Source organism: Rhinolophus sinicus, linkage group LG01 (genome assembly GCF_036562045.2).
Source record: "Rhinolophus sinicus isolate RSC01 linkage group LG01, ASM3656204v1, whole genome shotgun sequence".
Lineage (NCBI taxonomy): Eukaryota > Metazoa > Chordata > Mammalia > Chiroptera > Rhinolophidae > Rhinolophus > Rhinolophus sinicus.
Window position 1 is genome coordinate 172,505,014 of NC_133751.1, and position 15,860 is coordinate 172,520,873.

A 15,860-nucleotide genomic window follows, 5' to 3' on the forward strand; every position below is an offset into this window, starting at 1 on the left:
AAAATGGCTTCATGTTTATGTTACTGAAGGCCGTTTAGAAAAATGTGTTGTGACTTCATTAGAATAGTTTGTGAACTCAGATTACCCACAGAAAGGAATTGAGTCATCTGTGACTATACCATAAGTGATGTAAAAAAAAAAAAAAAATCAAGCTGCATATTTATTTGATTGCTCCAAGTTCTCAGTGCATTATCTGGATTGCTTGTCCATTTCTGTCTGGGTTAGTGTCAGAAGTTTTCAATTGCAAGTCCCTCCAGGGCAGGACTGATGTCATCTCCATCATTTTGAGAGCCCCAGGCTCCTCATCCAATAAGCATTTCTTGAGTGCCCATTAAGAGACAGGAGTTCTGTACTGGTGCACACACAGTGCTCTTCCATTTAGAGATGGCAGTGAAGACATTTTTTTTCCTCCATAAATAAACATATGCAGAGTTTGTTTGTTTGTTTTTTTTTGTTTTGTTTTTTTCTTTCTGTAAGCTTGTCTTTCCCGTTTCCTATCTGTAGAGGGTGGAGGAAGGAAAAAAATCAGGCCTGTTGTTATTTGAATCTTGAGGGTTCAATTCAAAGCTAAGGCTGATGATGTTAGTACAACTGGCTCAGTCCTAAGGGGCTTGCTGTTGTGTGCTGTGTGGCAGACATTTGTTGTGTTTGATTTTTCTTCTTTTTTTTTCTTTTTTTCTTTTGCTTTAATTTCCTTGCAGTCAGGAAACAAACACAAAGCATTATCTCAAAAAACACACCTCCTACAAACCACTGCAGCTCTTTTATACCTCGGGGACACCCACTGACATCAGGGAGGCACTTTTGGTCATTGAGCTGTCTTGAGCCTGTAAATCACATGATATTTGCAGCAGATTTAGGAGAACAGGAACCCAGATATATCAATAGCTGTCTTTATTTAGATACCAAAGGTCTATCAATCTTGGGCGCCTCATATGTTCAAAACTCTGTCTCTGTGGAAATGTTGTTGGTATGGTTATACGGACCGTTGGAGTTTTACCTTTTGATATAAATCATTTGTATTTGTAAAAACTGTTGTAGTTTTAGATCACTTAATCATCTATTCTGGACAATGTTGCCCTAGATGTTGCCAGATGAAGTACAGTCATCCCTCTCTATCCAAGGGGGATTGGTTCCAGGACAGCCACCACCCATAGATACCAAAATTTGAGGATGTTCAAGTCCCTTATATAAAATGGAGTAGTAATTGCATATAACCTATGCATATCCTCCTGTGTACTTTAAATCATCTCTAGATTATTTATAATACCAAATACAACCAGCCTTTGTAGTGACTGGTACTGCTATTCTATTCTCAGACTCATGGTCTGCCACAAGCTCTTGGCCAGAAATACCCATCATCTCATTTCTGCGCTCCTCTGCCATGTTAGAAAGGGCCAAGTTCAAACAACACTGGGGAATGTGTTTGTCAGAGAGATGTTAAGGTTTGCTACTTAAGCACATGGACTTTGTAGATGGATCACCTGGATTCAAATCCTCGCTTTGCCTGTTATTTATTGTGTGACCTTGAGAAAATTCTTTAACCTTTAAACCTCCCTTTTTCATCTGTAGCAAGTGGATTATACCTAGTAATAGCCAACATTTATTTAAACTGTTTCCATGTGCCAGATTCTATGCTCAGTGTTTAACATCTACTAACTCATTTAATCTTATACAACCTCTGAGGTGGGAATTATTTCTAACACTGATTTTATAAATGGGAAAACACAAACAAAACAAACAAACAGAAAAAATACACAGAAATACATTTTCTGGGAGTACTTAGCTAGTTAACGTTCTAGCTGGCCTTCAATCCCACTGACTAGCTTGTGTTCTAGAAGTGATAATACTTCATACTAGCGTTACATTCTTAACAGAACCTGGCACCTTTAAACACAAAATAAATGTCAGTTAATTCTATTAGCAAGGACGCAATTCCTCTGGATTTAGTGCCTTTGTCCGCCTAGTTTGTAATTTGCTCAGTTGAATTTCTGAAGAGATAAATTCTCTGTTATAAGACTGAACTCAGGCTCATCAAAGAGGTAAATTTGTATTAGTGCTAATCTAGAAAACTAGTCTAATCTTAGACTCCTGTAAATGCTGGAAATTTTTAGTAAGTTTTTACCCCTTCCCTTCTTCTCCACATTCCTCTTCTCACTTATTTTATGAATGCATTTTATAAATGTATTTGCTGATTCTCACCAAATACATATAAATATTGAAAGTAAAATCTTACTCTCTTGCACCAATAATACAGCCAAGAGCTGCCCTTTACTCTCACAAATCAAAATTCTAATCCCCAGAGATGATATACTTGTATAAATTTGATCTGAGTATGAACGAAACTGTACTGACCCCCAGTACTCCCTCTAGAGAAGGTCAGGTCACAATTGTAGCCACAAGAATGGCCACTGAGCCCCAATATAAATAGCAGTAAATTGGATAGGCTGACTGACAGCTTCTATTGCCTCTAGGCTAAATGATGTTTGGAGCAGGGTCAATGAAAGCTAATTATAACGTGAGGGTCTTGCGTTTGTTATACGTCGCCAGGGTTAGAAGACCTTGCAAGGTGGAATTTTGTTTACTTTGGGGAAATCATTTCTTTATGCATGTGGATGGAGCAGCGGAATAAGGGAGGAGGCCAGAGAGCGCCTTGTAATGGTTTATACCGGTCCTTTAACCGGAAGTCAATTTGCCATTTTCCTCTTATCCTCTAGGTCTTGTTTTGTGATATTTTTCTCACTGCAGCAAGTATTCTGCCTCTTCCCTGTCACAGAAAATGTGACTTTCCTTATCTGTAAGGTGTCTTAATTTAGTGGAAAATAGAATTGAGTCCACAGCCCACTCCCTGTTCCGGGAATGTTTTTCTCAAAATAGGAAATATATAATATGTAGGCTGGGTAGCTAGAATTAGGTTGGATCAGTATGAAACAGGGAGATTTGTTTGCTTCAGAAAAAAAATCTCCCACTGCCTTATCTGGCTGCTGAATTCAGGACAAATATCTGGACTCAGAGGTGTAAAAATCAAGCCATTCTGGGTGGATTATTATAATGATGAACCTCCCCATGGATTCCTACATGCCCTTTAACAAAGCCTTTTGTGGTGTAACTTGCATTTCTGGTTAAGATTTTGAAACCATTATATTTAATACCTTCTCTTCTTGATTAGGTCAAAAGAGAAAGAAATGGACTTTCCTATGGAGATAGGCAAATCTTTTCATTCTTTCCTTGTTTTTATAATGAACTCCAGTATAAAGCTGTCTGTTCTCTAGACATCCAGGTGAAATTAATCACCTTAAAATGGAGAGGAGGAAAGTTAGAAGTGCAAAATTTTATGGCTGATTTGTGTGTGTGTGTGTGTGTGTGTGTGTGTGTGTGTGTGTGGCTTCAAAACATCCATCTGGGTGAAGACTACCAAATTTATTGCTCTCCAGCCTAGGATTCTGATTTTCAATCTACCTGTTCGACAATAAAAGCCCAGATTTGTTCTGGCTGTTTCAGTACACCACAGAGCAACAATGAAAACGTGCATCACTCTATCTCCAGCACAATGTCTGGGAGAAAAGAAGGGAACATGACTCACAGCATGTTTGGAATTTCTAGTACCCCTAATCGAGAAATGTGTGTGTTGGGGGGTCACAAACCACAGTAAAGTATATTTTCTTACTGGGTGAGGGGTTTCCATGTAACAGCCTCATGGAATTCCAATAAAACTTGTACCTTAGGGAAAGACACTTCTTTCTACTTCCCCAAATCTCTCAATCGAAAACTTCACTCTTCCATTAAAAAATAACTGTGCTTTGTGATTTATAAAGTCTATTCACTTTTGCTTCAAGTTGAATGTTAAGGTTCTGCCTTGTGCCCTTAACTTAATGGATATTCTCAAAACTGGCAGCTTTTCTTTCATGCGGGAAGAAGGAATAATTCTGAATTAAGAGCACCAAAATAGGTTAAGAATACATTATGTCGGAGGCTGTAGATTGTTAACAAGCAAAGGAAGCACAAGTCATAGAGTATAATACAATTAAAGGCAACTGGGTAGGATTGCCAGCTATTCCATCCCCATCACTTCCCTTGCTGATGCCAGGGTGTCTCTTTCTAGTCGGTCTAATACTGACAGAGTCCTAGGTGTTTTTCTAATTTCTGAGTGAATCACAATTAGCGAGTATAGTAGATGCTGTGGGTGCCCTGCCTGGATCCCTTTACCAGGCCCATGCACTCCAGCTGCTGTGGGTATTGATTGGTAATGACCCACAACCAGGCCCCCACCCCCTTTCCAGAGAATAGCTGATGGAAGCTGCATCTCTCTAGAGATTATGATCCTTCAACTAGGGTCAGGCAATGATTGATGGATATGGGGCTACAAATGGCTGGCTCCCTTGCATCAAAGGAGTCATAATTAATTTTGTGTGATCCCAGGGATCAGGCCAAGACCAGCCTGTATATGGGCCACATCCTTGCTCAGCCCTTTCCTCTTCCTCTCCTGCTCGTCAGACCTTCCCTTAGGAGCTTTCCCTGAAGAGTACGCCTTTAATAAACTTCACGCATCAGAACTACTGTCTTAGACTTTGAGTCCAGGGTGTCCAGACCTATGACAGTGAGTTTGCCTATATATTTTAACCTTTTTTCTCCTGATAAACAATACAATAGCATTGTTAACAAGAATTCCACTGGAAAACAATAAACTGTTCTCTCCAAAATGTTGAAGTTTGTTCTACTGACCCGCAATAAGCCTTTGTGATGGAAGAAGAAAAGTTCCGTTAGTTCAGTAGTGTTCTCTATGCAGCCTTTCTCCATCAGCTTGCACAGAAGAAGCACGGTTGGCAAAGCTTCAAAGACATAAAGGTTGGAAATTCGAATTCAATGACTGATTCCTACTCTCTTCCTTCCAATTTTAGGTAGTTCATTTAGTATTAACTCGATTCATAATATTCCTTCGAAAAGCTTGGCTTTTAAAATTAGAATGATGTTCTGCCACAATAGGAGTAATTATTATGGCCTTAGTTTGTGGTAGTCATCTGGGTGACACAATAAAAGATCTTCACTTAGAATCAAACAGTCCATCCAAGTCTGAAATGGTGTGCATTTTCAGGGTCCTCTGTAATTAGAAATGTGATTGTGTAAATGTCTGAAAATCTGTACTCATTTTTGAAAAATTGGCCTGGAGCCCATTCTAATCCAGACAAAAAAATTTGCAAAATTTGAAGGTCTCCTTGTATCACTACCAGCTAGTGGCATGAAGGTGGGCTGATTCAGCAATTGGAAGAATAGTGATTCTAGCTGACAGGTGCAGTCCTGGAGGAAATGTCAGGTTGACCCTGCTGCTTACAGAAACAGAGCATACATAGAGGTGATGAGAAAGGACATAGGGAAAACATATTTTAACGACATTCTTTCTGTTGGGTGGGGCAATGTACATGATTCTACAGTGGAAGTTTGAAACCTTTACAGACACTAAAACTGTGCTTTGCACCAAACATATTGTCCAAATATGCTGACTGATGCACCAAATTATATATTATTGATTCTCAATATAATATTTTGGTCTAAAGAAATCAGCTCTTTGTTTCTACCATGTTATTGCTTACTTATAATCAATGTCTTGTAATGAAATCTAAAACATTATTTTTAAAGCAAGCAGGTGCTTGCTATTTTCTATCTAGCCATTTGATTTCATTTTGGTTTATTTTTTTCATGTTCACAAGTTATTTATTTTTTGCTGGATTAAGAGGATGTAAAGTTGTTGGCATTTAATCTTTGAATAGGATGCATCCATTTGAAGGTCACTACTGAAAAGTCAGGTAATTGTTTTTAATATTATATAATTTATTGTTTATTTGTGAAAATTACAGAATTTTACATTCTAAAACTATTCCACCAGGGATTCTGTTTCAAAAAGGCCACTGCTTTTTAAGGAAATAAAAACACATTTTGCTGTTGAATTTCCAGACAAAAAAGCTTGTAACTTGCTATTCATTGCTAAGAAAGTAGAGGTAATTATTATCGTCACTAATGCTCTTATTCAAAATCCTTTCTCACTTGCCATATGATTATCATGCCACTTGAAAGGGTTAGATAACTTAAGAAGCATCTCTGAAAGTTAAGTACTTCTTATTCTGTTCCATAGAAGGAAAGCAAGACTTTGGGAGTCAAAAGAAAAAGAATTACTTTGGAAAATCTGAATAATTCTCTACTATTTTTCCTATGGCTTTAATGCATTTTCTAACCACTTCTCTCTAAATGAAAAATCTGTTAAAGTTTTGAAAACAAGAATGGTGGTACTATTTGTCTTTAAGTTTTATTATCAGACAAAAATTGGGAATATAAAAGTGAACTTCAAATTTCATATTTTAATGTACTATGTTATTAGAATGTTGCTTTAAGTTTTATGTTTGTAAGATTTATTAAAAAGAAAGTCAATGGAATTAGAAATTTTAAAATCTCATGAGAATAAAATGTTAGCTTTGATTAGCTTATGTATCTCTAGTAACATTTTTCTAGGTCAGACTCTATCAGGGTAAAAAAATTAGTGGGTAAGAGGGAGGACACATACTTATAGACAATATCATCTCTGAGTGGGTTTAATATATTGGTTTAAAATTTAACGTTTTCCTTCAATTTTCTTTTTCTAATTCTTTCTTGCCCATTTCTACAAATAAACTATGATTTTTTTTTTAAACTGGAGCTAGAATTCTACTATCAACCTCTTTCAGTAGTTTGACTAAGTAATTGTTTGACCAGACTAATAATTTTTGTTATTAAGGCAGATTAATCAGCTGTGAATAAATAATTATTTTTGTAGATACAAATATGGGTGATGTATGGATAAATAGACCATTGATACAATAGAAGACTTAAAATAGTTAAGCCCCAATAATATATGGCCATGAAAATTTTTGGCAAAGATAATCCAAGAGATAGGTACTTCAGAAATAACTTGATAATATTAACATGCATTTATATGACTCTTAGAGCAGATTTTCTTCCATAATTAAAACTTTTGAGGCTAACGTAAAAATTAATTTGTATTCTCTGAGTTTCTACCAATTAATGACATAGTGAGGTCATCTAGAAATACTCAGTGTTGGAAGTCAGACAATCTAGCAGTGAAACTTTAAGTTTATGCAATTAATTTACTAAATGAATAAGCCACATCTGAGTAATTAAAAATTATATTCAAGTAGGAAAAAATACAAAAACAAAATAGCTACAAAAAAGTTGCAAATCTCCAAGTCTTTGTAACATGTAATGGTAATTACTTCATTGTGTATATAAAATATTTGTTAAATTAAGTCATATAGATTCCCAACAATGTAATGTAAAGTCTACTGCAGCTGTACTGAAAAAATGTGAAATTGTGTGTTGGCAAGTTACCTGCTACCGTTCCTCAGTTTTCCCCAGGGGCATCCCTAGGATGTACAGGGCTCCAGGGAAATCTTTTTTGTAGGGTCTATGTCTGTATAAAAAATTTGATTTAAAGAAAGTGTTGTAAAATTCATGGGCCTTTGTAAGGTATGGTAATTTTCAATAAAGTTTCAGAATAATGGATAAAGGAGAGCTATTTACACATTTGTTTATTGTCCAATCATTGCACGTAAAGATTCTTCTTAGTAACTAGTAGCTAAGCACTGCATCTTCTTGTTTTTTATTGTCAAATGCATGGTTCCTGGCTAATTTCATATCTCTCAAAATGTGAGAAAAAGGTAGCAATGCTGTTATTATTCACAATGCCATAGCTCTTCAGATCCTATTTGAATTGAAACAATATAGATCTTCTTGCCTCTGTAGTTTCTAACACCATTCATTTAATGCTGGTTATATCATTACTCATGAGTCTGTATCATCCATCATGCCATGAACACTGGTTTTCCATGACTGTCTCAAAGGTTGTTATTGTGCTTTGTTGATGATGGCCACAAATGCAAGCCTTATCCAATATATGCAGGAAGATGTTAACAATAAATTGTTTCTAGTTATGTCAAATTTAGTATTCAGAATTTTATAGAATCAACAGAGAATGATACATCTTCCAGTTATGTCTTCTCCCAAGCTATTTAGGCGGTGACCACAGCATTCCTAGAATATTATGTATGTCAATGTTGGCTTTATCCCTGCCTTCCACCACTTCCACCAGGAAGATAGGTGAGAACCATGGGGGACAAGGAGAATGGTCCCATTTGTTCAAGAAATGTCCATTCGTTGTCCAGCATGGCTTAAGACAAGCCTGGCAAAGAATGACATCAACATGTGATATAAGGCAAGAGAGGACATAGATTGGAAGAATCACTGGACATAGGGGAACAAAGATCTCTAAAGCTTTTGGAGGAGATGTGTGAGGTAACCCTGGAAAACAGCCTGACGTGTGATATGGAACCTGAGGAGAAAGTGGAATGACAGCCCTGGGAAAACCTGCATCTACCTTGCTCTGGTGGTACTATAGACTAGAGGTGGCATCTCTGTCCGAAGAACTCTTATATCAGCCCACATGCATGGGTCAAACCCAGGGGTTGGCAGTATACCATTGGTATTCCAGAGTCCTGAACTTGTCCTGTGTCCCTCAGAAATGTGAGTTTCCCTAAATCAGCATGCCAGCACCATTCCTGAGGCTCGATCTCATCCAGACTCTCATGGCTTTATAAAAAAATACTCTGTTGGCTAGCAGGGTATTTCTTGCTGAAGACTCATTGGGACATCTGGTTTACCCCTTGTATGGCATACAGACGTAGAGCTCTGAAAAGGAAAAATGGAGACTGGGGCCTGCAGGGTCCTGAGTTGATCTGAGTCTACTTGTCCAACGACACCTCCAGCCTTGGCTGGTCCCAGGCATTAGAAGGGAACTTAGAAAATTTCTTGGAAGGTACTTTAGAACATGGGGCTCCCTGAGGAGCAAACACAGGACAGGGTCCCTGCTTGTCTGGGATTTGCTCATAGCTTCTCTGTTGCAATTTGTCTCACTAGCAATTACCTCATACAATCGTGGGATTGGTTTTTAAATTGCTGCTAAGTTACTACTAAAGTGTCTTCCTCCATGTCCCAGTAGGCAACCTTTAGAGACGTGTATTTAGGATATTGTCCTGTAATAGAGAAGAGGAATTCTAAGATTTTAAGAGCAAATCACCCGTGCTTCTAGTATAAATTCATAAATTCATAAGCATTCATATTATGTTTAATAGTTCATGTTCATTTCAGAATAGTGAACCAAGCTCTGAAGAGAAACTTTCAGCTCATGGACTCCTCACACAGAGAAAACACTCATGGAAATTGGGGCCATTATTATTGCTTACTGTATTTTCATTGAAATTGATGAAAGTAGAGCAACTTGTCACTTCAGTAGAAAAAAAATGAATATATGTACTTTGTGGGAGCTTCAGAAGTTGCAAGTTATGACTAGTAATGTAAGCCTATTTTTTAATGTCTAGTCCCATTCAAAGAACAATGAAAGGTAATGGAAGTCTCTTTGTCTTTTTGTACTTAGAAGAAACAGATATGAAAAATTGGTATTCTAAAGCCATAGACCAAACACTATAGTTTAAGAATTTAGAATGACAATAATTAGAAAGAAATGCATCTTTTGTGGAAAAAAATGCATCTTTTGTGGAAGAAATAAAAGGTATTTTATTTCTTTGATGTTGCTATGGAGAAAAGATGTGGTAATGGTCAGAGGGTGGAACTTTATTCCTGTTCTGAAGTATAGATGAATTTCTGACTTCATTTTAGTTTTACTTGATTTATTTTGCTTTTTTATTTTCTTCCTCGTCTTTCTCTTCCTACCCTTCCCTCCCCCCTTCTTTTCCTCATCTTCTTATTTTTTGGTACCTTTCCTTCACATGTGAGGAATTTATGTTAAAATCCTTTTGTGTCTAAATAGATCACTTCCTCCATAAATTATTATTTAAATTTACTTTGGAGAAAAAATTAGTTGACACTCTTCCAAAACAGGGACTCCTGGAGAACCTATCTATTCTAATAGAAGGGAGTGTCTCAGGTAGAACAATGGGTCTAATGGAAACTCTCTCCGTAATTTAACAATCCTTGGAATAATGAATAATATCTTGGTTTTAGGGATAATTGGTTGCTGATCTCTTTGCTTATTCTATGTAACTATTAGAGAAATAAAATGCTATTCCTATGTAGCTGTGATAAAGAATAATGTAGATTTGCTACTAAGGAAGGAGCACCAAAAAGAGTAAATGAGAAAAGCTAGGTGCAGTAAGATCCTGGTTACTTAAATAGGAAATATCTCTCTCTCTCTCTCTCTCTCTCTCTCTCTCTCTCTATCTATCTATCTATCTATCTATCTATCTTTTATATATTTTTCTGGAAGGATATGTAAGAAAAATGTTGACCATCGCTACCACTGGGGTATGGTGTTGAAAGAAGTGGGTGAGGATTAACTTCAATTGTCATTTATTACCTTTCTGTATCATTCGAATATCCTTACCATGTTGTATTATGTGTTAGGCAAAATTATAAGATGTACCCAAGATTTCCCATCTCCTTGGAGTACATGCCCTGCGTAATCCCCATATCTGTGAATATGATGGATTTCACTCTTGTGATTTTATTATGTTATATGATATCATTTACTTTAAGAAAGATTATGCAAGTGTACTTGACCTAATCACAGAAGCCCTTTAAAGGCAGCATTTTCTGTGGCTGTTTGGAGGAAGAGGAGGAAGAGTAGGTAAAAGAGAAGTAGTAGTACTAGTACTAGTAGTACTAGTACTACTACTACTACTACTACTAGTAGTAGTAGTAGTAGAATAGTAATTATAGTCGTCATTGTCAGAGATTCAAAACACAAGAAGGATGGGCTGTGCCACGGCTGGCTTGAAGATAGAGGGGACCACCTGGTAGGGAATGTGAGCAGCCTCCAGCAGCTGAGAAAAGTCCCTGGTTGATGGCTAGCAAGGAAATGGGGACCTCCATCCTACAACTGCAGAGAACTGAATTCTGCTAAGGAGAATGAGCTGGGAGGCAGATTTTCCTCCAGAGCCTCAGACGAGATTTCAGTCCAGCCAATACCTTGTGACACACTGAGCAGAGAACCCAGCCACACCTTGCTGGGTCTCTGACCTCCAGAACTGTGGGTGCTGTTTAATGCTGCTAAGTTTGTGGTGATTTGTCAGACGGTAATAGAAAACTACTGCTAGTTTTCTGTGTTATTTTTAAGAAAATGAACAATTATAGCAGAGAGTATCTGGGCAAGAGGATTATGGGCCAGTTTTTCCCCCTACTTAAATACTTTTTGCTGAAATAGAGAACCACAATAAATGTTATTTTAAGAAACCAAACTCTTATTGTAAGGATAAGATGTACTCGTACAAAGTTGAATATAACATTATTGTACCTAAAGAAAGTCAAATTTTCTCAGTGATTTCCATTGTATATTTTTATTTATTCAACCCTGTCTTATTCTAGGGAAGATATTATGTAACATTATAAACTAGGAATGTGTTTTCATGAGGGAAAATTCCCTAAAATCAAACAAGCAAAACAAAACCAATTTGAAAACGTTTGTCGACAGAGTGACTAAACTGGCAATATATTCCAGGGCATGCTGGGACTACAAGAGGGAAGAGCACGTCTGTTTGGCTTGTCCCTGTCTATCCAGTGAATCAAGTATCTCTCACAGGTCTTGATATACAGTATGTGCTCCATATTTACTTGTTAATGAAAACAAATGAATGCCCTTGCTGTTAATGTTGCATTTTCAAGACTGTAGGTTTTCTTCATTCAGACTTACCCTTCCACTATTTTGTTTCATACTTAAGAGCTGAGAAATTTCTATTCCTGTGTATTCTTGAAGTCCACACACAGCTTCCTTCCATCTTTATCCTGGACATTTATGATATGTACACAGCCGAGATACAGTATCTCCATTAACTATCTTGAGTGACTATTTCTCAAATAACAATTTCCTAAAGGCTGAAGATTTATTTTTCTCTCAAATTATTTGTTCCCTCTTGCTTTGCTACTATAAGTTCAATCTTTTTTATGTAAGGGATTCTCCGCACTTTCCCCTTCCTCAACAGGTAATTTCTCAGTGGCATACACTTTTCCCTTATTCTTGTCTTATCCACAGATCTAGCATAGGGCCTGGCACATTTAGATGCCCAATAACTGTAATAAATGTTAATAAAAAAGTGAATACTTTTATTGGGGGAACATTTCTTGCAAAGAAAAACTGCCTGTGGTTATTGGATAATTCAGGTTTAACTGCTTTTATTTAATCTCTGAAAAGTCTAGTTACAAGGTAGTTAGGAAGGATCTTTTGGTCTCTGACAATAAATACAGTGATGGTAGAAAGTAAAATGAGAGAAAACTAAAGATTATAATGAAATTATCCCCAATGTATATCAGTCTCCCTTTCTCTGGTTAATTTTACAGACAATCCCATAAACTAAGACATTGCTTTTCTCCATTCATCCTGGGAGGGAGCTTCCTTTTATTATCTAGGGATTTAAAATTATTGATCTAAAGTTCCTAGGAAATTCAATTTTTCAACTAAGAATACAATGTCTTTCTCTTCATGTCACTGGGGTTCTGGAGACAATTCACCATGCAGTGGACCTTGGAGAACACAGCCACTCCATGTGCTTCTTTAGAGCTTCAAGTGGTTGCAAACATAATATTTCTCCCTAACAAAGGACATCTTGCCTCTTGTGCTAAATCTGTACCCATTTCCCCCCCCCAATTCTGAGCTCTGAAGGCTCAATTTAGCATCCAAAAATTGAGCTGTGTTCTTTCCCTTTAGGACCTCATTACAAACAATAAAGAGTTAAAGAATTGGAGTGCTGGCTGGCAATTTTACTACGATATATAACCAAGCAGAATGCAGACTTGCTTTTTGTCATTTAAAGAACTTCTAAGTTAGTGACAGGAGTAGATGTTTTTCAACTGGAACATAGAAATAGGATAGTCACATACTATGCTCAGTTTACCAAAAATACCAATCCCTTTGATATCCGAGGGGTCTGGTAACCCACAGGTAGCTAGCAATGCTAATGACAAGCGTGGTGCTTTTCCATTAGAGAACCTATAACCACCTTTCAACATGATTGGTGACTGTCTTCTCAGTGCGTTAACTATGCACCACTAACAGCAATCATTTTTACAAATTTAACAAGTGGCAAGAAACAATTTCTTACAAATTCTGGGATGGGTATTTTTGCATTTTGTGCTTCTGTAAGGTTTTTGTGCTTTTTCTCAAGGCAAATCCAATCCTGTTAGTAGCTTCTATTCTGTGTCTGTGCTCAGAGTGGGGAAGGAGAATTCCAGAGCTTTCATCTCTATAGACCAGGAGTCAGAAACCGTGGTCTGTGTGTAGGCTACATCCAGAGAGCAGACAGTTAGGACTGGCTTGCACCATATTTAAAAGGATTTGAATTACTTGCCAAAAATTAAAAGTGAGGAAAATTTCATGTAAAAATAATTCTGAATTTTGGCCCTTCTTAAAAGAAGTTGAAGTTTTGGCCATATTGGGCCTGATTGTCCAGTATGGCAACTGGAGTTGGGTAGTGGCTGCCAGTGTACCCCAATGTAGGGTGGCTCCTAGAAGGTATCATCTCTTTTTTGGGAATTAGAAGAAGGCACCACCTCTTGGTGGATGAATTAAAAGGATGCCCCATCAGGGAGGACGCAGCCACATACCCTGTTTCCTCGAAAATAAGACCTAGCTGGATGATCAGCTCTAATGTGTCTTTTAGAGCAAAAATTAATACAAGACAGGGTCTTATATTATATAATATATCTATAAATAATTATATATAAAATTATATATATATGTATTAAGACCGGGTCTTAATAATAAATATAATATAATATAATATAATGCTGGGTCTTATATTAATTTTTGCTCCAAACGATGCATTAGAGCTGATTGTCCGGCTAGGTCTTATTTTTGGGGAAACACGGTAGAACAGCTTTGGCACAATTGCTGCCATCTCCTCGAACTGTTTTACTCATGTGTGAGCCCTTTAGGCATCTGATTTGTGAACACGGCCAAAGACAGCTGGATGATTTTGTAGGAAATGTAGTCAGAGGCTAGTTCTTCCTATCCTCAAGTTTCACCCTACTTTCTGAGCCTCCATAATCTCCCCACCTATCCCCCATACTGATTTGCCATTTGCTCACTTTTTTCAGCCTATGAGAGGATATGTCCAGGCAAGATTTAGTGATTGCTCTAGTATGACACAGGGATATGACTCCTTTAACTTAAAGAGTTTGAGGCAGACTTCTTGTGCCATCTTTGAATTAGCCGATTTCAGTTATCTACCTCTGTTGACAGCTTGCCCTTATTGAACTGTGCCCCAAAGTGAACTCTGCAGCTACTGACAGTGGACAATACCAAGGAACCCCTCCGTGGCCCCAGCAGACCTGAATAATAGTTTTTCTGTGGCTCCCCAAGAACCATGAGTTTTTCTTCGTGTTCGTGTTTGACAATCATCAAAACTATTTACATAGTGCAGCTGTATACGATGCTGTATAAGGGGTGATAAAATGAAGTTAATTCTATACCATCTCACAAAGTATAAAGTGATTCATCATTAAGCATAGTTGGGGGATATAATTGGGAGTCTGCTTTGGCAGGAGTATGGATTTCAGACTGGGGTCAAGCACTGACTCTGACACTCACATTATGGGAACTTGGCCAAGTCTTTTAACTCTGTAACCTTCAAAGGAAAAATAGTTAAATTATAACATGATGAGTAAGAACTTAGAGTGGTTAAGAACTCTGGAATTCCCCCCTCCCTCCCCCCACCCCCCTTCTGCTACATCTTACTAGTTGGCGGAAATTAACTTCAAAAGTCTCAGGGGCAAAAACAGTACCTTCCTAATAGGATATGTTTGATTAAATGAGATGGTGTTTGTGTCTAGTGTGTGGTAGGTACACACTACCTGCCCATTGGAGTGCCCAGTCTGGTGTCAAGTAAGCTATTAAAAATGTTGGTTTCCTTTCCCTGTGCTTCTGTCTTACTGATTTGGGCACTAAGAATTTTAGCAAATGGGAGAGACAAATGGTTGCATTGCTCAGTAAATATTTAATGAATTGATTTTATGGTAGAAAGTCTCTGAATGTATGAATATCAAGCTGTTTTGCTAAATGTGTGGCTTCTTTATTGGGACAGTTTGTGTGGAAAGTTAAAAATAATTTCGGTGTTTCAAATACTGCAGGACAATCCAATGGTTAAAACAAAAATAAGAATGTGTCTTTAATAATGGCAGTTACAGCCTGTTCCCTTTAGGAATGAGTTCCTGGCTGCAGAAGTCTTTATCTCAACACCCAGATCAAGCAGAATACAAAGGTCATAATGCCAATTTTGTCTGAAACTTGTTTTTCAGTGTCAGAGTCCTGGTTTTTAGGAAAAGACTGGTGGTTGCTATGGAACTGTTAATAATGATTGCTGCCTGCACCTCCATTCCTCATACTCTCAATCTCCAATATAAAATCACTTAGACTTGGGCTGTAGGGCAGTAAACAAACTTTTGAGCAAGAATTAACTGAGCTTGGGCATTAGTGTCTTAATGTAGGAAATGACTTTCAATATAACCTTTACTAGAACTAGCAGCTTGGCTATGTCCAAGGAGCTTGTAGTTTCCTGATAGTGGACTGAAATGTATCAGGTTCAAAGCTTGATCTTCTGCATGAGCAGTACTAAAAGCAGAAACATTTTGGGCTTTCACCATACAATAAATGTGAAAAATCTTTATTTTGTGTAGAAATGGCCTTAGTGTGAGTCTTTTATTTTCATGTATATAAAGAAATTCAGCCATATACTAGATTCCTAAGTGGAAAGAGGAAAATATTCCTGTTGAAATATATATATCTCTATATTTTAAAAATAAAATCTTGTAGA